A 22,736-nucleotide genomic window follows, 5' to 3' on the forward strand; every position below is an offset into this window, starting at 1 on the left:
CCCAAGAGAGATAGGGAGATAACACCTTCCTATCAAAGATACTCATTGTGGATTATTTATTAAAAAAAATGTAAATGATGAACAAAAAGTTACCTCCAGATAGAAATGTTTATTTCAAAGTTTGTATAATGACATGAAGCAGATAACTTTTGATGGTAAGTGACAAAAGAAAGATATAAAATTGTAGGTGGAGTATGAAAACTGAAAATTGTATGCACTGGGGAAGATTTAATTAAACTACATCAAAATGTAGAAGTGTTAAGGTAGTATGATAAATAATAGACTGTTTTCTACATTTCTACACCTAAACTTTTTTAAACAATGACGATGATTGTTTTTATAATCAGAAAAATCTTTATTTTTTAAAGAGCTTTTCCTTGCTGATATTACAGACAAAAGAGAAGAGTAGAAATTGAAAGATACTAGTTTTGTAAATCAGAAGCAAAAGAAAGACTTTGAGACATATCTCAAAAGGTTTGTTGACATAAGAAAGTTAAGTAGTAAGCAATAGTTCAATCTGTGTGGTCAGATGTTTGAAAATTCTAGAATGACCTGCAGACACCCTTCCAGTTGCCAGGAGAGAGAAGAATCTTGACTGTATGACATTCCCAAAGAAATCCTGAACAACAATTTGCACTGACTCCTAAAATAAAGAGAGAGACTGCAGAATTGAATAAAGTTTCAGAAAACAGAGGGATGTCTGACAAACAGATAATTAGAATCTTCTAAGGAGAGGGGAAATGTGACATTCACGACTAGTTTTAAAAATAGTGATCGTTAAATCCTGAGTAGCGTCACAGTCACATGAGAATAGGTGGAGCCTTGGCAGCCACATTTACACGGGAGAATACACAGCGAGCGTCTGAAGATTTGTGATTCAGTAAGTGTGTGTTTCAGGAGGCTCTTCCCTAGCACAGCACACCGCCAAACCCACACTGTCTACCCTGGTGTGAATTCAGAGCCGCAGTGTGGCGGAGAGAACCGCGAGTCAGTCTCCCTCCGTCTCGAGGCCCCAGAGTCTGACGCGGCTGTAGGTGGTGCAGCTCACGGATGAGATCAGCCACTTCATGCAGCCAGTGCAGAACAGTCACTCTCCCAATATAGCAGGGACTGACTAATGCGGTGATAATGCCAGGAAGATGCTGGCACCTCTGGGAGAACGCCAACACGCTCCTCGGTCTGGGCTAAAGGCTGCATCAGAGGGGAGGGTGTTATAGATGGAGGATTTTTTTTATAAGATGCACAAAAAATCTCTCTGGCATCATTTCACCAACATGTTGCTTTAAACATGTTTGTCCATATATAAAGCCACAGACCATTACACTAAGCGAGATGCCAATTGCCTGTTCTCAACCACTGTTCATCATTCACGCTAAAGAGAGCATAACTTCTTCACTCATTCAAACTCTAGTCCTCGTGAGAAACAACCTGATTGATGCCTATCCTTTAGTGTCTGAGCTGTAGGCCCCAAAAGAGGCCCAGGAATTTTCATTTTAATAAGCATCTCCATTCATTAGGATAGAGGAAATCCAGAGATTGAACTAAGAAATGCTGCTCTGGGCTATCCGTTTATCAATCAGTGAACAAAACTTTTAAACTACTATCAGTTTCACAAATATGAGGAACTAACACCAGTTCTTAATAAAGCTGACGTTGCTGGTTCTAAATTGAACGCAATTACCATCAATATTTTTATTAAAGAGTTGGACGGAGACAAGTAGATATTATGACTCTGAAATCTTCAGATGCCCTAGGTAGAATGAGATAACCAAAACATCAAATGGTAGAATCAGGACTTTAAAAGGTTCCGGCATATTGGAAACAGCAGATCAAAGCTAACCAGATAAAAATAAAAAATGTATAAATATCCAGTTCTGTATTGTGAGTCAAATAGTGGCATGCTCAAGGATGAAAACACCTGCTTTAGTAGGTAAACAAGGCCCAGAAGTTTGAAATTAAGTCACCTAGACAGATAGGATTGCATGCCAGCATTTAGTGCTCATGACAGAAAAAAAAAAAAAAAAAAAAAAAAAAAAAAATGGCCCCGATACATCACGCTGTGCACTCCACACCTGGAGTGCTGGATTCTGTGCAGGGAGCCACATTTTAAGAAAAAAATTGCAAATTGGGACTCATCCAACAGTGAAAATTTTGATAGTAAAGGCCTTGAAAACCATTTCCTATGAGGAAAAGTGAAGGAATGAGGAATGTTTAGCCTGGAAAATAGAGGAGTTGGGAGATAAATTAGCTGTTGTCAAATCTATGAAAAGCACTCATGAAAGAATAATTCAATTCACTCTTTGCTGTTCCAAAGAGTAAAACTGAGGTCGATGAGGATAATAATATAAACCATAAGGCAACTGAGAGCGGTGCTGACCTGTGCTCCCCATCTCACTTTTGTGATGGTGCTCTCTGCACATGCCCTGTTCCCATCTCACAGATAAGTCACCTGTGAGGGCTCCTTCCTCCAGGCCTTCGCCACCCTGGCCCTTCTACTGGAATAGGCTCTCTTATTTGTCTACCTGGCTGACAGCTACACAGTATTGAGGACTTCTCGCCTCCTCTGTGAAATCTTGGCATCAACACCTACAACACCAAGACTGCCACTGAGGTGTCTTCCTCTGTGTACCCCCAGACCCCACAGACTTCATCACAGCACCTCCCCGGGTGGGTGAACAACTGTGCACACTCCTGCTCCATTTGCTGAGGTACAACTAGGCCTTACTGATTTCATCATACCTAGCACCAAACAGAACCTTAGGAAATGCAGAGAGAAAGAAAGAGAGAGAGGTCGAAAAAGAATCAGTCTAGGAGCCATAGTGAATTTACTTACACCTCCTAGATGTAACCAAATCAGGAGTAAGAACCAAGCTAGAAGCTTCACCCTTAGAAAAGGTGTTAAGATACGATGAATGACACTTTTTTTTATTCTACTTTAAGTTCTGGGGTACGTGTGTAGATCATGCAGGTTTGTTACATAGGTATACACGTGCCATGGTAGTGGTTTGCTGCATCCATCACCCTGTCATCTACATTAGGTATTTCTCCTAATGTTGTCCCTCCCTGATCTTCCCACCTCTGCTATTCCTTCCCTAGCCCCCCACCCCCAGGCCTCGGTGTGTGATATTCCCCTCCCTGTGTCCGTGTGTTCTCATTGTTCAACAACCACTTATGAGTGAGAGCATGTGGTGACACACTTTTAAAAGAGATCAGTCTACAGAGACAAGAACTCAGCCTGATGTACCACCATGAGCTCTCCTTATATGAAAAATACACAGCATATTTGCAGTGAACTCTTGGTAGGAGATGCAAAGAGAGAGAATACAAATGTTCTTCCTTGAAGCAGAAGAAACATAATCTTGATCATTTGTTTGACTGTAATTCTCTAATTTGAGTGCTAGTATTTCTAAGATAAACTAGAGTGTTTATACTTAAAGCTTATTTATCCTGAACCAGTAGGATGTCATTATATATAAAGACAATATTATGAAAACCAAAATTATCCCAAGCAAGTATGTAAAATAAAGACATTAACATTCAAAGCTGAATTGTATCATGTTGCATTGAGTATATGTAATAACATTATATTGTATCATAAAAGTAGCTATGATACTACATAAAAGTAGCTTAAAATGAAGGTGGGTAGTAATAACACTGCAATTCTGATATGTTATTAACCATCCTATTTCATAGTTCCCCAAATCTACAGATTACAAATTATTTGTCAATTTCCCTATATTTTAGAAGGCCACGAGACAGCTGAAGATGAAGGGACAATGATGTCCCAATAGCACAAGCTTACAGAATAGCTAGATTTCTCCAAAGAAGATACATAAAGTGTCAATGACCACATGTAAAGATGCTCAACATCATTAGTCATCAGTGGAATGCAAATGAAAACCTCAATTAGCTACCACTTCACAACCCACTTGGATGGCTATAATCAAAAGACAGATAATAACAAGTGTTGACAAGGATATGGGGAAATCAGAATGTAATTTGATTTTGAATTACAAAATTACATTCTGATTTCCTGCACTGCTGTGAGAATGTAATATGGTACAGCTGGGCATTTCTCCAAATGATTACACAGAGAGTTACCATTTAATGTAGGAATTTCACTCTTAGGTAGATATCCAAGAGAAATGAAAATATGTCCACCAAAAAAAAGCACTTATACACAAATGTTGGTAGCAGCATTCTTTATAACAGCCAAAAGGTAGAAGCAATTCCAACTGACCACCAACTGATGAACAGACAAACAGAATGTGGTATATAAAAAGATGGAATATTATATGGGCGTAAAAGGGATGTAATACTAATACGTGCTACAATATGAATGAACCTTAAAAGCACTATGCTAAATGAAAGAAGCTAAACACCAAAGGCCACATATTAGATTCCATTTTACGTAGCATCTAAAATAGGCAAATCTATAGAGACAGAAAGCCTATTAGGTGTTTTCACAGACTGGAGGAGAGGGTGGGGTTTCTTGGTGAGTGAGATTGCTAAAGGGTACCAGTTTAATTTGGGGGTGATAAAGATTTTCTAATACTGATTTTGATAGTCCATGAGTCTATAAATATATTAAAAACAAAGAAACTATATACTTTAAATGGGAAAATTGCATGGCATGTGAATTATATTTCAAAAAACTGTTAATCAAAAAAGATAATCTGAAAACCACAGAAGAGAAAAAACTAAAGAAGGTATTTTTCAAACATTGCAACATTCTGATCTTTGGGGAAAATACTATAGGACAGATTCTGAAAACAAGGCCCTAAACAACTTTTCTGGTAGTTTAATCCTAGTGTCCAAGAAACAGGGCAGGTATTCCCATTGGAAAATACCCAGTGCACCAAATCTGAAATTCAAATATTTAGATGAAGTATAAATTTCCTGGTAAACAATAACAATATCCCTAGAGAACACACAAATTTTATAACCATACCATCTCAGAGGAGAATTTCTGTGACAAGAAAATGCATTATTGCCTCTCCAGCCATTGAGGTCTCCTTGATTAAGACATATTTGTAGACTCTTAAAACTATCCAAAGAGAGAGAGATTGTTTTATCCTGCCCAGGATCACAAGATCCCAGGGTGGAGAACCTTCTCCATCAACCCAGGCATTTTCTAGATGAAAAGACCAAAGCAGTAGCAGAGTGAAAACGCCCCAGAGCTCTGCCTCCTCACCTCCACATCCTTGACCAATGCCAGGGCTCCTGAAATGTGCACCAAGTTTGTCAGCAAAGAGTGGATGGATATTCTGGTTTCTCCAGCATTTGTGTTCAGGTTGTGGCCACCTCTGCTGTACTGCTGGGTGAGTTGGGATGAGGGCGGGTCGGGAGTAACCTCTCCATAATTTACTATTTCCCAGAGAACATTTCCATCTAAAGATTTCCCTTAAGCAGGACTCTTATGCCTGGGCCTCTCATCTCTGGGGCTGTTCCTTCATTTCTGTTCAGTAAAAACATTTATCCAGGACTCCAAATTCCCCATCCATCATGCACTTTTTATCCAAGTGGGAACAGACCAAAGGTCTGAAGTACAGGCACAGCACGCCCTGCCTTTCACGGGCTGCCTCCCACCTCTTTAGCATCTTCTAGTTCCTGGGTTTCCACAGAGAGCCAGGCATCTGTGGGGACTGAGCAAGTTTGCACTGGGTCTGCCAAGTCACACAGGATCCAGGCAAGAGCCCGCTCGCCAACTCTTATCATTTTCCTCCTGGGCCCTGGTCAACAACCTGAGCTTCTCCTCCATTCACGGTTACACATATTAATGAATATGCATGTTCACAGCAATAGAAATTGTAAAAACACTCTCACTGTCATAAACAAAGTGGAAAAGTGAGTCTCCTCTGCTCTTTCAGACACTGCAAAGCTGCTCATTAACCATCATTTCAGATGAGTTAAGCCACTTGGCTCCAGTCACACAGCAATCAGGGAATCAATGGGCTGGTTCTCAGTCTTCTAACTCCAAGCGCATGACTGACGTGTGTGTTTCCTACACCAAAATGTGGGTCCACGTTGTGCACATAAAGCAGACCATGAGTCTATCCACAGCTGGAGTCTTGCTCGTGACTGAGTCCTGTTGATTCTCACCTAAGACCTTCCATCAGCATGGAGATGGGAGGTTCCCAGGTAGACAGGAGAGCAGTGAATTTGTGACTAGGAGGTGGAAGCTAAGCAATCAAAAATCCCGCCAGGAAAGCAGCAGCCTCCAGGAAAGAACCCTTCTCAGGCTGTGTGCCATCCCAAGTCCATCCTCCTGGAACATGCTTCCATCCTGCTAGAAATGCCTACATAGCCGTGATGTGCTAAGGAGAGCTACAGGCTCTATCCACAACCAGATTTATTGTAGAATTTCTAAGTCCCTTTCAGCTCTGGGACTAATGTGATGGAAACAACCATGACAACCTCCATTTTTGGATTGCTCTTGTGACATTTTTAAATGAAACCGTTAAACTTATATCGATAAAAATAGTATAAATCTATTGCCCAGTTAGCAAAATTAAAAGAAAATAATACTTTTTTCTATGAATTCAATTCAACAACAGTTTGTTAATTACTTGCCCTATCTCAGATTTTGTGCTTTGCCGTGAAGATCCAAAATTGAATGAAGACATGGGACATGACCTTAAAGAGCTCACAGTCTAGCAGAAGAAACACAGGCATGGGTGCATACACACACACAAACACACAATCTAAACATGATTGGGTGAGGGTGACTGGATGGAGGCGCACAGCACTGTGAGAACAGAATGAGAGCCAGGTGTGTTGAAAAAGCCTTCAAAAAGAGGTGATATCTGAGCAGAGGAAACAAGAAAACAAGTTTGGTCTTTGTTCTCTAGCAAGGACACTAATAACTCTCTGAATCCTGGCTCCCAGCAATGAATTTTTAGAAGTATGGTAAACACAGCACAACCATGCTCCACACCCCAGCCTGCTTTCTTGGAGACACAATGCAATTTCTTTCTGGAAAAGAACAGAATAGGAGGTTTTCAAGTCTCTACATGGCCTTTTGAGGGCTAGTAGATAAAAATGTCCCATCGAAGGTTGGGTGCAGTGGCTCACGCCTGTAATCCCAGCACTTTGGGAGACCAAGGCAGGTGGATCATGAATTCAAGAGATTGAGATCATCCTGGCCAACATAGTAAAATCTCATCTCCACTAAAAATACAAAAATTAGCTGGGTGTGGTGGCATGTGCTTGTAGTCCCAGCTACTCAGGAGACTGAGGCAGGGGAATGGTTTGAAACTGGTAGGCAGAAGTTTCAGTGAGCCGAGATCGCACCACTGTACTCCAGCCTGACAGAGCGAGAGACTCTGTCTCAAGAAAAAAAAAAAAAAAGTCCCATTAAATGCATATAATGCCTTCCTACTTATCCAAATAATATTTTTGGACTCTATAATCTGCCTGGAATATTCTTTTTTAATCATCAGTGATTTTGCTATTGTGACTAGAGCTGGTAGCTTTTATTGATGAAGTTTTCCACTTGGTAATTGCTGGCAAATTAAAAATAGTGTTGATTTTCTATCTTGTATCTGGACATCTTGCTAAGAACTCTTATTAGTTTTTGCAGTTGTTTTGTTCTCTTGTTCTTTGTTTTTCTGTGTCTATGATAATACCAACTACAAATAACGACAGTTTTCCTTTTCCTTATATGTCTTATTTTTCTTACCAATAGCACTAACCATCACCTCTAGTGCTGTGTTAGGCAGTGGTGATGATAGTTGGATCCAGTACACCGCTATGCACAAGGGCACGTGGTATATAGATTTAAGCAGAGGTCATCTCAGAAACTAAATCAACAGCAAAGTTAGTTGGCGGAAATTCATTAGGGATGAACAGTATTTGCCTGATTATGCAAAATTCCTAAGGTTTTTCTATTTCTGTATCAGATTTCAGCTTTTCTGGCTACAACTATTTGTACACCGATTTTTTTTAATTAATGATGCTAAAAGGATTTTCATGTTTCAAGCTTTGTACACAAACCTAGCAGGCAAAAATCTTCCATAAACATATTCTAAGCTCTTGGCAAACTTTCCTCAGGAGCAAATATTAACTCGAGATAGTGTTTATTAGCATTTATAAAATAATCACTGTAATAGTGGCATGTAATTGGTAGAGGTAAGTGCTTATCCAAGCCAGGAATTAATCAAGTTTGAGCTCTTTAATAGGACCTGATCAGAAATAATTTATTTTTTGCACAGTTTACATTTTAAGTAACAATGTGAGTTTCCCTAATTTCATGAAGATGTACTTCACCTTAGAGTTTCCCTAATTTCATGAAGATGTTCAGGAGAAGGGAATTCTGTGTTATATAACATAGATAAAAGCTAGAGACTCCGTAACTTGACTTTTTACCCTGTATCTCCAAGACTGGCCTAAAACTTACAAATAGAGATTATTCCAAATTAAACAGTCATTATGCTTCCATATTTGCTCTTTTATGAAGCATTTTTTTGCTATTTTCCTCCATACTAAGAAGTATATCCTGATACAAAACACCTGTTCCCCATAAGGCCATCCAGCCAATTCACTCCAGAGAAGAAATGCTGTCAAGTTATTCAGAAGCACATTTGCAAGCAATGTAGGCTTCAGGAAAAACAAAGAGGCAAACCAACTTTCCCAGTGGGAAGTTTCCAGCAAGCAAAGGGAGTGGCTTTTTATAGGCAAGAGAGGCCACTGCAGAAGAGCGGGGGCGGGGGTGGGGGGTGGGACTGGAAACACAGACAACGGCCAACACATAGCAAAAACGGAACTCTGACTATACAGCCTGCAGTGGCCAGCCCAAGAAACAAGAAAGCAGCCCCTTCTCAACAGTAAAGACCCCAAGAAGCCAGACTGTTGGAAGTTAGACTTTCAGGAAGCCAGATAACTATTCCTAGGAACAATCCAGGGATCTAAATAATAACTTTCATAACAGTTGACCCCAAATGGCCAAGACTTGATTAAAGAACTGACAGCTTCCTTAATTTTTGTCCCTTCTTTCAATTTAACACCAACCAGAGGAAACCAATTATGTGCCCCCAGACCAATCCCATAGGAGGCCCTGCCTCTAGTGAGCCACCTCTGGCTTCTTCCTGCCAACAGCCTCCAGTCAAGGCACACTTGAAGCCTCCCTATTCTAACAGGAAGCTTTTCCACTCCTCTACCTGCCTTTGAATCTCTGCCAAAATGAAAGCGATGGTGGTTGACTCCCTTGCAAGAGCAATCTCAGGATATATATCCTTTGCTTCTTCTCATTTGGCTTGTCTTCATTTATTCCCAGAAGTGAAATGCTCTGCTTGGCTTTTTCGTGCCTGCAGAAACAGAGACGGATCCCGCAGACCTCACATATTTTCCCTCTACCTCTCTTCTCTTTTGTCTTCTGTTGCCATGCTAAGATCTGTTCTACCCCACATCCGTTTCTCTCTTAAAATTGTCCCAAGCAGGATGTTCTGATTAATTAGGCTATAATCACTGGTTGGAGGGGTGTGTTCCTTTGTGAGCAAACTTTGAGGCAGACAGAGGCCCCTGTTCCAATGACATAACCGTAATGTTGAGATTCATTTTGCTTAAAGCACATAGCTGCTTAGAAATGAATGGGTCATAGAGGCCAGAAAAAGCATAGACAAAAAGCAAAGAGATCCCAGGCCCACAGAAACAAGACAGAACAAACAAAATAACACTGCTCATAAACTTAAAAAAAAAAATGTTTAGCTGGAATGGTGTGAAATCCAGAATCACGTTAATACATAACTTGTGTTCTATTTGTTTTGTGAATGTGTGGAATTGTCCATTTTTCAAGAGCAAAATGTTATCCGAATGCAAATGTTGAGCTTCTAGGTAAATTTTTGTGGATAAAGCAATGTGATCTGTGTGTAATCATGCTACCCCTACCAGGAAAGCATTTGGTTGGCTCACTTGCCTATGGGAACTTCTTAGTTCACACTGACATGCCACAGTTTTGCAAAACTTTGTTCTCAGATTGCTCACCCTTGTTGGTATTTTGATATCTCAGATATGGTCCACCATAGTGTCTTTCTGAGGATCTGCAATTATGTAACGCCATGTCCAAATAAGAATCACTCCTTGGCAGTACGCCACTGGCTACATCTGCCCAACATCGTCATTTGTTCACTTCTCCTTCCATCCTTTCCTCCTGTTTTTTCCTTCCTCCTTTTCCATCTCTTTCTCTCCCCCATGAGGATTGCTATTTTTCCTCTGATTTAAAATTTCTAAAATAAATAGAACAGGAATCAGCACTTCACAGAACTGAAACTATCATATTTTAGCACACTTTGCCACACGTCGTCTGTCAGGCACCCTGGCACCTATATTCCAATGCTGTTCTACCTTCAGGGGATAGAAAAAACAGATGCCACCTGGGGACTGCGAATCCAAAAGCCTTTGCTGGGTCTTCCTTTTTCTACCCTTTGAACTGCATAGATTCACTGGATAACATCTCTTGATCCCTCATCTGTAAGATATGTGGGTTACAAAGATAATCTTTTAACTTCAAGCTCTAACTCAGGGTTTAAAATGAAACACAAACGCTGGCAGGACAATACATTGAGGAATTATATAACTTATTGTCTTAAGCCAGGACATTTCTGAGAGTGACAGGCAGTGTTATCATAATTTTAATGGTATCATAAAAATGAACCTGCATATTTTGGGCAGACCAGAATATATGGTCACCTTATCTGTGGGGTGGTGCTTAAAGATAAGGGCTGCACACATCACCTGAGGTGAGTGCCTCCATCACAGAGAGACTGTTCCTACTGTGAACGGATGCTTATGCATGAAAAGGAAAGTTATTTATATGTTTTATGGTGTTAATGGCCCGTATTATAAAAGCAACGCCTTATATTCACAATGATGTGTAAGTTGCAAAACCTGTCTATATTAGCTTTCCTTTACATTGACTTCGTAATACTCGAACTGCTAATTCTTCGAGGAAACTTAAGGATATTTCCAAAATTACATGACTAATTATTTCACCTCTTAGGTTCTTCCTTTGCAAAGGCAGAAGACATACCACATCCAGCAAGGATAGTTGAAACAGGTAAGATCTCACAGGTAGGCCACCCAACACAGCATCTGGATGTGTGAGGAACTCAAAGACTGTTAGTTTCTCCCTCTTCATTTTCTACAAATACCTTATCTATAATATCCAAACTGCTAGGTATAATTCCTGTCAGAAGGAAAGAGCCTTAAAAATCATTAATGTGTCATTTTTATGCTTTCCTTTTCAACAATTATACTTGGTATAAATTAGATTTTCTTAGTTTAAGAGTAAGTTAAAATTAGCATACACTACTTCTGACTAGTAGTAGTATATGAATAAGTTGAAATTAGCATATACTACTTAGTAGTGTTAAGTGCTGAGGTGCTTGAATTTCCCAGATAGAATGACATTTCCATGAACAAAATGGAAACTTACAAAGTCTCTACTGCCAGGAGGAATTTTGTTGTCAAAGCTAGAAGCACACCATGAAGAGGCCAGAAAAGACCATGTCCCGGGTCTGAGGTGTTTCAACCAGAGCAACTCCATTTGGATAGGCTCTGGGTAAAATGTGCTGAGACCAACCGTACTGCATTCCCAGGAGGTCAAGCATTCTAAGCCACAGGATGAGATGGGAGATCAACTCAGATACAGCTCATAAATATATGGCTGATACAACAGGTCGCAGTAAAGAAGGCAGAACCCACCAAAACCAAGGAGAGCTAATTTTAATCCATTAGCATGCTAAGAGACACTCCTACCAGTGCCGTGACAGTTTACAGATGCCATAGCAATGTCAGAAAGCTACTCTATATGCCCTAAAAGGGAAAAACCCTCAGCTCCAGGAATTGCCCACCCCTTTCTCAGAAAACTCATGAATAATCCACCCCTTGTTTAGCATGTGATGAATAAATAACTAAGTATTCACAGGCCAGCAGCTGAAGCCACTGCTCTACCTATGGAGTAGCTATTCCATTATTCCTTTACTTTCTTAATACACTTGATTTCACTTTACTGTATGGACTAGTCTTGAATTCTTTCTTGCGCAAGATCTGAGAACACTCTCTTGGGGTCTGGATCGGGACTTCTCTTCTAGTAACAACCGTGTGACCAAGACCTTGTCCTTGTCCCTAGTACTCCTGAAAGAGTAAAGAAGAGAGAAAATAAAGAAAAGAGAAAGAGGAGTCAAGAGGAAGGAAATGTCAGACTTCTCAGTAACTGCCCCATCTGACCCATGCACACATGCATGCACACATCCAGAAGGGACATAACGGTGTTACTTTGGCACTGGAATCCTGGCTGAGCCTCAGCATTGTGTCCCTGTGGCCTCAGGACGTCCCCCCCACTCACTGCAGTCAGCAGGAGCCAATGTGCTAAGATGGAGAGTGTCACCCACCACCCACCTGGTTCCTATACACCTAACCACAAAGGCACTGCAAATCATACAGGATCTGGTTTCATAGTGTTGTTTTTCTCCTCATAAACACAGCCAACTGTGCTGGTAAAAGCAATTTCTGCCTGGGAGGTGCAGGGCACCTGTGCATGGAGCAGCTCTTCTTCCTCCTGCCTGAGACCCAGCCTCCTTTCCCTAGGCATCGGCAGAGTGGAGCTCTTTCCTGAAGATAAATATTTATTGTTTCAAAATAGATCTTAAAAAATACATGGGCCTCAATCCTTTTTCTTGTGGGTTGTCCCTTCTCAGGACATTTTCAGTACCAACATCCTGTGTTTCTATTTAAGCAAACCTTTCTGCTGTGGTATGCACTCACACTCATTTTTAGGTAAATGCAGAAATCTGTGAAGGGCTTTCTCCAAAGGCTGGTGGAGAATGAGTTGAAATTAGCATATCAACTATTGTTACATAAATAGGACTCCTAAAGAGCTTTAAAAGTTTGCTTTGACCAGACAATTTACATATTTTTCTGAATTATCAACTTTCCTACATAGAAAACTTCTACTGAGCAAACATCAAACTCAATCTAAATTTATTTAGTTAGTTATTATTATTTTTTATAGTACTTTAGATTCTGGGGTACATGTGCAGATCATGCAAGATTGTTGCATAGGTACATTCATGGCAAAGTGGTTTGCTGCCTCCATCCCCCCATCACCTATACCTGACATTTTTCCCCACATTATCCCTCTCCATCCTCTCTCCCACTATCCCTTCCCTGCCTTCCACAATGGATCCCAGTGTGTGATGCTCCCCTCTCTGTGTCCACATGTTCTCATTGTTCAACACCTGCCTATGAGTGAGAACATGCAGTGTTTGATTTTCTGTCCTTGTGCCAGTTTGCTGAGAATGATGGTTTCCAGGTTCATCCATGTTCCTATAAAGGACATGAACTCATCATTTTTTATAGCTGCATAGTATTCCATAGTGTATATGTGCCACATTTTTTTGTCCAGTCTATCATTGATGGGCATTTGGATTGTTTCCAGGTCTTTGCTATTATGAACAGGGCCATGATGAACATGTGTGTGCATGTGTCTTTATAATAGAATGCTTAATGGTCCTTTGGGTATATACCCAGTAATGGGATTGCTAGCTCAAATGGAATTTCTATTTCTAGATCCTTGAGGAATCGTCACACTGTCTTTCACAATGGTTGAACTAATTTACACTCCCACCAACAGTGTAAAGTGTTCCTATTTTTCCACATCCTCTCCAGCATCTGTTGTCTCCAGATTTTTTAATGATCGCCATTCTAACTAGCATGAGATGGTATCTGAATGTGGTTTTGATTTGCATTTCTCTAATGACCAGTGATGATGAGCATTTTTTCATATGTTTGTTGGCCTCCTGTATGTCTTCTTTTGTAAAGTGTCTGTTCATATCCTTTGCCCACTTTTAGGTGGGTTTGCTTGTTTTTTTTTCTTGTAAATCTGTTTTAGTTATTTGTAGGTACTGGATAATTAGCCCTTTGACTGATAGGTAGATTGCAAAACTTTTTTACCATTCTGTTGGTTGCCACTTCACTCTAATGATTGTTTTTTTTTTGTTTTTTGTTTTTTGTTTTTTTTGCTGTGCAGAAGCTCTGAATTAATTAGATCCCATTTGTCTATTTTGGCTTTGGTTGCCATTGCTTTTGGTGTTTTAGTCATGAAGTCCTTGCTTATGCTTATGTCCTGGATGGTTTTGCCTATGTTTTCTTCCAGGATTTTTATAGTGTTAGGTTGTATGTTTAAGCCCTTAATCCATCTGGAGTTAATTTTAGTGTAAGGTGTCAGGAAGGGGTCCAGTTTCTGCTTTCTGCACACTGCTAGCCAATTTTCACAACACTATTTATTAAAGAGGGGATCTTTTCCCCATTGCTTGTTTTTGTCAAGTTTGTCAAAGATTAGATGGTTGTAGATGTATGGTGTTGCCCCGCAGACCTCTGATCTGTTTCATTGGTCTATGTCTCTGTTTTGGTATCAGTACTGAGGGAAGGTGTTCTCTTTCCAGGTCCATGAGGGGGCATAGGTTTAAGGGCAAGAACTTCCCAGCGCCATGCCCCTCTCCCATCTCTCTCCATCTGGGAGATTTAATGGTCTCTGTTTTAATTTTTGAGGGTGCAGAAAAAATCCAAAAGTCAATCACTCCAGTGGAAGTTCTAAGTAACTCCCTTCATTGGCCAGGGAGGTTGAAGAAGGAAGGAATTCCTTCAAGGTTAAAAGTCCCCTTCTTCCCCACCCCTTTGTACTCCATGTTTGGAACCCCTTCCACACACACTCTCTCCCCCTCATGTGGAAGTTCTCTCTCTTCCTCTCCTTTTTTTTTTTTTTTTTTCTCTTTCTCTGCAAATAAATTCACTTTCTGCAAAAACACTGTTTGGGGTCTGGTATTTACTTCGCAAGCACATTTTGGTCCTCTCTCTCATTTTTGAGAGTGCAGAAGACCAAAAACCTCAGAGAAACGTCCTCTCAGGAGAGCTAAGGGCTCCCCTAAACCCCTGAACCCCAATAGTATCATTCTGTTTTGTTTACTGTTGCCTTGTAGTATAACTTGAAGTCCAGCAGCGTGATGCCACCAACTTTGTTTGTTTGTTTCTTTGTTTGTTTAGGATTGTCTTGGCTATGCAGGCTCTTTTTTGGTTCCATATGAAGTGTAAAGTGGTTTTTTCCAGTTCTGTGAAGAAGGTCAAGGGTGGTTTGATGGGGATAGCATTAAATCTATAAATTATTTTGGGCCATATGGCCATTTTCATGATATTGATTCTTCCTAACCATGAGCAAGGAATGTTTTTCCATCTGTTTGGGTCTTCTCTTATTTCCTCGAGCAGTGGTTTGTAGTTCTCCTTGAGGAGGTCCTTCACCTCCTTTGTTAGTTTTATTCCTAGATATTTTATTCTCCTTGTAGCAATTGTGAATGGGATTTCACTCTTGATTTGGCTCTCTGTCTGTTATTGGTGTATAGGAATGCTTGTGATTCTGCACATTGATTTTGTATCCAGAGACTTTGCTGAAGTTGCTTATCACTTTAAGGAGAATTTGGGCTGAGACAATGGGATCTTCTAAATATACAATCATGTCGTCTGCAAATAGAGACAATTTGACTTCCTCCTTTTCTAACCGAATATCCTTTATTTCTTTTTCTTGCCTGATTGCTCTGGCTAGAACTTCCCATACTATATCGAATAGGAGTGGTGAAAGAGGGCATCCTTGTCTAGTGCCAGATTTCAAAGGGAATGCTTCCAATTTTTGCCCATTCAGTAAGATATTGGCAGTGGATTTGTCATAGCTTTTATTATTTTGTGATATGTTCCATCGATACCTAGTTTATTGAGAGTTGTTAACATAAAGGGCTGTTGAATTTTGTCAGAGGCCTTCTCTGCATCTATTGAGATAATCGTGTGGTTTTTGTCTTTGGTTCTATTTATGTGGTGCATTATGTTTATGGACTTGCTTGGGTATGTTGAACCAGCCTTGCATCCCCGGGATGAAGCCTATTTGATCATGATGCATAAGCTTTGATGTGCTGTTGCAATTGGTTTGCCAGTATTTTGTTTGGAGATTTTTGCATCTATGTTCATCATGGAGATTGGCCTGAAGTTTTCTTTTTTTGTTGAGTATCTGCCGGGTTTTGGTATCAGGATTATGTTGGTCTCATAAAATGAGTTGGGGAGGATTTCCTCTTTTTGTGTTGTTTGGAATGGTTTCAGAAGGAATGGTGCCAGCTCCTCTTTGTATATCTGGTAGAATTCGGCTGTGAACCTGTCTGGACCTGGACTTTTTTGGTTGGTAGGCTATTAATTGCTGCCTCAACTTCAGTCATTGTTACTGGTCTATTCAGTGTTTCAACTTCTTCCTGGTTTAGTCTTGGGGGGTGCTAGTGTCCAGGAATTTATCCATTTCTTCCAGGTTTACTGGTTTATGTCCATAGAGTTGTTTGTAGTAATCTCTGATGGTAGTTTGTATTTCTGTGAGATTGGTGGTGATATCCCCTTTATCATTTTTTATTGCATCTATTTGATTCTTCTCTCTTTTCCTTCTTATTCATCTGGCTAGCAGTCTGTCTATTTTGTTGATCTTTTCAAAAAAACAGCTCCTGGATTTATTGATTTTTTTTTTTTTTTGAATGGTGTCTTTTGTCTCTATCTCCTTCATTTCTGCCCTGGTTTCAATTATTTCTTGTCTTCTGCTAGCTTTCGAGTTTTTTTTTTTTCTTTTTTTTTTTTATCTTGCTCCTCTAGATCTTTCAACTTTGATGATAAGGTATTGATTTTAGATCTTTCCTCACTACTCATGTGGGAACTTATTGCTATAAATTTCTCTCTAGACACTGCTTTGAATGTGTTCCAGAGATTCTGGTACATTGTGTCATCATTCTTGTTGGTTTTGAAGAACATCCTTATTTCTGCCTTTATTTCATTGTTTATCCAGTCAACATTCAGGAGCCAGTTGTTCAGTTTCCATGAAGTTGTGCAGTTTTGAGTTAGTTTCTTAATCCTGAGATCTAACTTGATTGCACTGTGGTCTGAGAGACTGTTTGTTATGATTTCTGTTCTTTTGCATTTGCTGAGGAGTGATTTACTTCCAATTATGTAGTCAATTTTAGAGTAAGTGTGATGTGGTGCTGAGAAGAATGTATATTCTGTGGCTTTGGGGCGGAGAGTTCTGTAGATGTGTATTAGTTCTGCTTGTTCCAGTTCTATGTTCAAGTCCTGGACATCCTTGTTTATTTTCTGTCTTGTTGATCTAATATTGACAGATGAATGTTAAAGTCTCACACTATTATTGTGCAGGAGTCTAAGTCTCTTTGTAAGTCACTAAGAACTTGCTTTATGTATCTGGGTGCTCCACTGTTGGATGCATATGTATTTAGGATAGTTAGCTCTTCTTGTTGTATTGAGCCTTTCACCATTATGTAATATGTAATGCCCTTCTTTGTCTCTTTTGATCTTTGTTGGTTTAAAGTCCATTTTATCAGAGATTAAAATTGCAACACCTGCTTTTTTTTTTTTGCTTTTTTTTTTTTTGCTCTCCATTTGCTTGGTAGTTATTCGTCCATCCCTTTAATTTGAGTCTATGTGTGTCTTTGTTTGTGAGATGGGTCTCCTGAATACAGCACACCAATGGGTCTTGACTTTTTACCCAGTTTGCCAGTCTGTGTCTTTTGATTGAGGCATTTAGGCCATTTACATTTAATGTTAATATTGTTATGTGTGAATTTGAGCTGCCATTTTGTTACTGGTTGTTTGTTTTGGTCAATGCAGCTTCCTCATTGCATTGCTGGTCTTTACCATTTGGTTCATTTTTGCAGTGGCTATGCTGGATATTTTTTCTGTGTTTAGTGCTTCCTCCAGGAACTCTTGTAAGGCAGGTCTGGGGGCAATGAAATCTCTCAGTAATTGCTTGTCCATAAAGGATTTTATTTATCCTTCACTTATGAAGCTTAGTTTGGCTGGATATGAGATTCTGGGTTGAAAGTTCTTTTCTTTAAGGATATTGGCCCCCACTCTCTTCTGGCTTGTAGGGTTTCTGCCAAGAGATACACTGTGAGTCTGATGGGCTTTCCTTTGTGGGTGACATGACCTTTCTCTCTGGCTGCCCTTAGCATTTTTTCCTTCATTTCAACCCTGATGAATCTGACAATTATGTGCCTTGAGGTTGCTATTCTTGAGGAGTATCTCTGTGGTGTTCTTTGTGTTTCCTCTATTTGAATGCTGGTCTGCTTTGCTAAGTTGGGGAAGTTCTCCTGGATAATATTTTGAAGAGTTTTCCAGCTTGGATTCATTTTCCCCATCCTCTTCATGTACACTGATCAAGTATAGATTAGGTCCTTTCACATAATCCCATATTTCTTGGAGGCTTTGTTCATTTCTTTAACTCTTTTTTCTCTTTTCTTGCCTTCTCTTTTTATTTTGTTGAGTTGATCATCAATCTCTGATATCCTTCCTTCTGCTTGATCAATTTGGCTATTGAAACTTGTGTATGCTTCACAAAGTTCTCATGCTGTGTTTTTCAGCTCCATCAAGTTGTTTATGTTCTTCTCTAGGCTGGTTATTTTAGTTAGCATTTCGTCTAATTTTTTTTTCGATGTTCTTAGTTTCATTGCATTGGGTTAGAATATGTTCTTTGAGCTAAGAGAAGTTTATTACCATTTTCTGAAGCCTGCATTTGTCAGCTCATTGAAATAATTCTCTGATCTGTTTTGTTGCCTTGCTGGTGAGTTGTTGTGATATCTCTGGGGAGGGGAGGCATTCTGGACTTTTATGTTTTCATCCTTTTTGTGCTGGTTTCTTCCCACCTTCATGGCTTTATCTATCTTTGATCTTTGAAGTTGGTGATTTCAAGTGGGATCTCTGAGTGGATGTCCTTTCTGTTAAAGTTGGGGTTATTTCTCCTGTATGAGCCTTTTTTTTTTTAATTTTTTTAATGCAGGTGTCAGTGTGCCACTTGAGACAGTCTGTCTGTTGTCTGCCTGTAGAGGCAGAGCTGAGCTGCCCTCTTCTCATCCAGGCTGCTGTTTATTCTTTGCTGGGTTTCTGCTTATGCAGGTGGGATTAGCCCTGCCTTCCAAATGGAGGGCTTCTTTCCCTCTGCCAAGCCTGCTGCTCTTGATGGAGCTCTGTCTGATGTGTTAACTGCAAAATTCTGCTGGGAGAGGGATTCTGGTTGCTGGATCTTGTGGAGGTGGGACCTGCCTGGCCATATCCTCCTCCCCACTTTCAACTCTCCCTTCTGTGGGATGGGTAGTTCCTTCTTGCAAGTCCTCTCTCGGTGTTAGTCCAAGTCTTCACCCTGGTCTGCACAGATAAGGCACCAGTCTGGCTGGGGCTGCTGGCCTGGGCTGTCACCAGGGTCTGCAATTTGGGGCAGTTCTCAGCCAGACAATGTTTTCCTTGGCTGTGGGCTGCCGAAATCTTGGAGTGAAGCACTGTATCTTTTTCTGACTACTAAGGAAGTGATGTCCCCCTCAATCCCCCATGCCAGATATGGTTCCCAGGTGGGGCAGTGCCCCTCCTTGCCTCAGCTTGCCCCCTTTGGGCTGCTTTTGCCACCTTTTTTGGGGTTAATCTCGCTGTTCAACCAGTCCCTTTGGAATGAACCAGGTACCTCACCCGGAGACATGGATATCACTCTGATTCCGTGTCTCACTCAGTGGGAGTGGCACTGCGGAGAAGATCCCTCTTGGCCATCTTCGTGTCCCCTCCCAATCCAACTTTTCTATAGTGTATTTTTCAAAGTCTCCATAAGAGACAGATTCACCAAAAAGCTGAAGTTTTAGGACTTCTGTTCTCCACGAGTTTTTTCTAAGACCTTTGGAAGGGAACCCCACAATGCATTGATATGGTTGGTGTTCATATTTCTATGACTTTGTCTGCAGTCTGTCAGCTTGCTCCATTTCTCCACTCCCAGATCCTCCACATCTTATGTCCTCTGTTCTCAGGTTCTCTTGGCATGGTTTGTACATACTCGACTTTTGGATAAAAAGAACAATAGGGAATACACTTAGTTTGAGCTTATTGAGATATATTTCTGTAATTAAGTGTAGGTAAGTTATTGTTTTGTGTCCCAGCGTAGTGAAGGCTTTCAGGAGAATTCCTGCTTCCCAACTCTCATGGCATGGTAATATGAAAATTTAGGCCCAGAGATCATATGGCAATATAAATGCATCTTATGACATCTGGTACCAAAAGTATGTGGATCATGGAACAGAAATAAGGGTTGACATGTATAGAGTCAGAAGCTAGTCTGTGGAAAATTCTTCTAATTATCAATCATGTAAAATTTCACAGAGAGACCAGTTTCCATCAATGCTTATGGAAAAATAGAAGCTCTCTCCTATAAGAATGCAATCAACAATTCAGCAAATACAATAATGCATACACCACGCATTTGTTTATGTAAATGCAACAAAATGAACTTTATCTAAATAGTCATGTAAACAATTAGAGCATAAACATCAAGGAGATCTGTGTATACAAATTTTACATATTTCAACTATCAATAACTAAAATAATATTAATCAATGATGCTAAAAGAAGATCAAGTTATTCTTCTCCTTTCTCTATGAAAATATTACAAACTATTGATCAGCCCTTCTTCCTTTAGCCTCAGACTCAGCTCCCTTTCCCTGGGTGTCAGCAGCATGGAGCTCTTTTCTGAAGGTAAATATTTGTTATTACAAAATATAATTTCAAAAATACCATTATCCAGAGAAGAGGTAAGCTATGCAGCCAAAATCATAGGAATGAAAGTATTATACATCTGTATCAAGCAGTTAATTATCAAAAGTAATATGCTATTTTTCTAGATATTTTTGTATTTGTGCTACATCATAGCTTTTTAAAATTTGATTTCTTTTCTCATACTAAATAAGTATCATTTTGTGTGATAATTTTTATTATCATTCTTAAAGAGAGCCCCAAAACTGTATATGCTTCAGTTCACAAAAGCTGGCCCTCCCCTGGCCTCCACTACTCTACTCACAATTCTATAACATCCAAATTTAAACGTGGTAAATAACTAAATAAAGCTAAATGCAAAATTGTTTAAGGAGTTACTAACTTCTGGCCCAAATTTTGCAGGAACTCATTTTCTAGATGGTGGTGCTATCCCCTTTAATGTCGAAATTCAGTGAGAAAATTCAAAGAGATTAAATCCTAGTGAAGACTTTTCAGTGGTCACTCTGTAGTGGAGGCATGCAGCGCCTGAGGAAGGTGGCTGCCTTCCATCAGACTCATTCAAAAGAGTAGAGTCTGGGGTCTCAGGAAGGCAAGGATGGGCGCCAGACATCAGGGTGCTCCTGGCAATGCCACCTCCCACACTCTGGGCATGGCTGTTACTCTCAGCAGGAGCAAAGATGCCTCCTGCTCAGCTCCCGTGTGTCTCTGGGGAATGCCGTGTTTTGCCTCTGTCTAATCATTGCTTGATCTGCTCCTGGGATCCCATAGCATCACCAGACCACTCTCCCAGGGGCATTGTTTTCAGCTTGGCCAGGTAGAGGAGCAGAAGTGCTGAGAGTGCTGAGGTTATACTATGCTACTCCCTGCTGCCCTGGTGCTGCTGTCTTAAAGACACTGTATTCATTAGTCAGGCTTCCACTGAGAAACAGAACCAATAGAAGCAGAACAAGCAGAACCAAATAGATTTATCATAAGAAATTTGCTCATGTGATGATGAAGGTTTGGAGTTCCCAAAATCTGCAGTTGGCAAGCAGGAGAATCATGAAACCTGATCATTCTAGTCTGAGTCTGAGTCTGCTTAAGAAGGAGAAAAGAAGGAGAAAAGCTGAATGCTTTCACAAAATTACATGTTTGTATTGTCCCCAAATTCCCATGCTGAAACCCTAACTCCCAATAGGATGGTATCAGGAGGTGGGGCCTCTGGGCCATCATTATGTTTAGGCGAGTTCATGAAGACAGAGTTCCCATGATGGAATTAGTGTTCTTATAAGAAGAGAAAGAGAGTGGAGCCTTCTCTGTCACATGAGGATGCAGTGAGAAGGCAGCTGTCTACAAGCCAAGAAGCAGGCCCTCGCCACACACTGCATCTGCCAGCACCTTGCTCTTGGACTTCCCAGCCTCCAGAACTGTGAGAAATAAGTGTCTATTGTTTGAGCCTTCCAGTCTATCATATTTTTTTTGTTATAGCAGCTCCAACTGACAAAGACCAGTGGTGTAAGTTTTACTCCAGAAAGCAGCAGGCTTGGGACCCAGAAAGAGCCAATATTTCAATTCAAATCCAAAGAGAGAAAAGACTGGTATCCCAGCTCAAGCATCCGGCAGGAGTTCTTGTTTACTCAGCTTTTTTGTTCTACTCGGGTCTTCAATAGATTGGATGAGGCCCACTGTTTAGGAAGGTCAAACTTATTTACTTATTCTAGCAACTTAAATGTTAATGTCATCCAAAACACCTTCACAGACAAAGCCAGAATACTGATTGACCAAATGTTTGGGCAGCCTGTCTCAGTCAAGGTGATATATGAAATTAACCAGTACAGCCAGTACAGACAGTGAAGCAGCATCATATCAAACACCGCTTTGTATAATTCCCAGAACAAGCTCTCCCTCCTCCACCACCATTTCAACCTTTGGATAAATTTCTAACACAGAACTGAGCAATTTAGTTACACAATCAGAAAACATCTGCTGGACACTTACAAGGTGCCCAAATTACAAATGATCCTCATGTCATTTTGGGGAGTTTGTACAGTACATTCCATTTTGAAAAGAATAGAACCTATCTTAGTCTGCTTGGGCTGCCATAGCAAAATATCATGGGCTGTGTTTAAATAAGAGACATCTATTTATCA

Source organism: Saimiri boliviensis, chromosome 1, assembly GCF_048565385.1.
Source record: "Saimiri boliviensis isolate mSaiBol1 chromosome 1, mSaiBol1.pri, whole genome shotgun sequence".
NCBI classification, from domain to species: Eukaryota; Metazoa; Chordata; class Mammalia; order Primates; family Cebidae; genus Saimiri; species Saimiri boliviensis.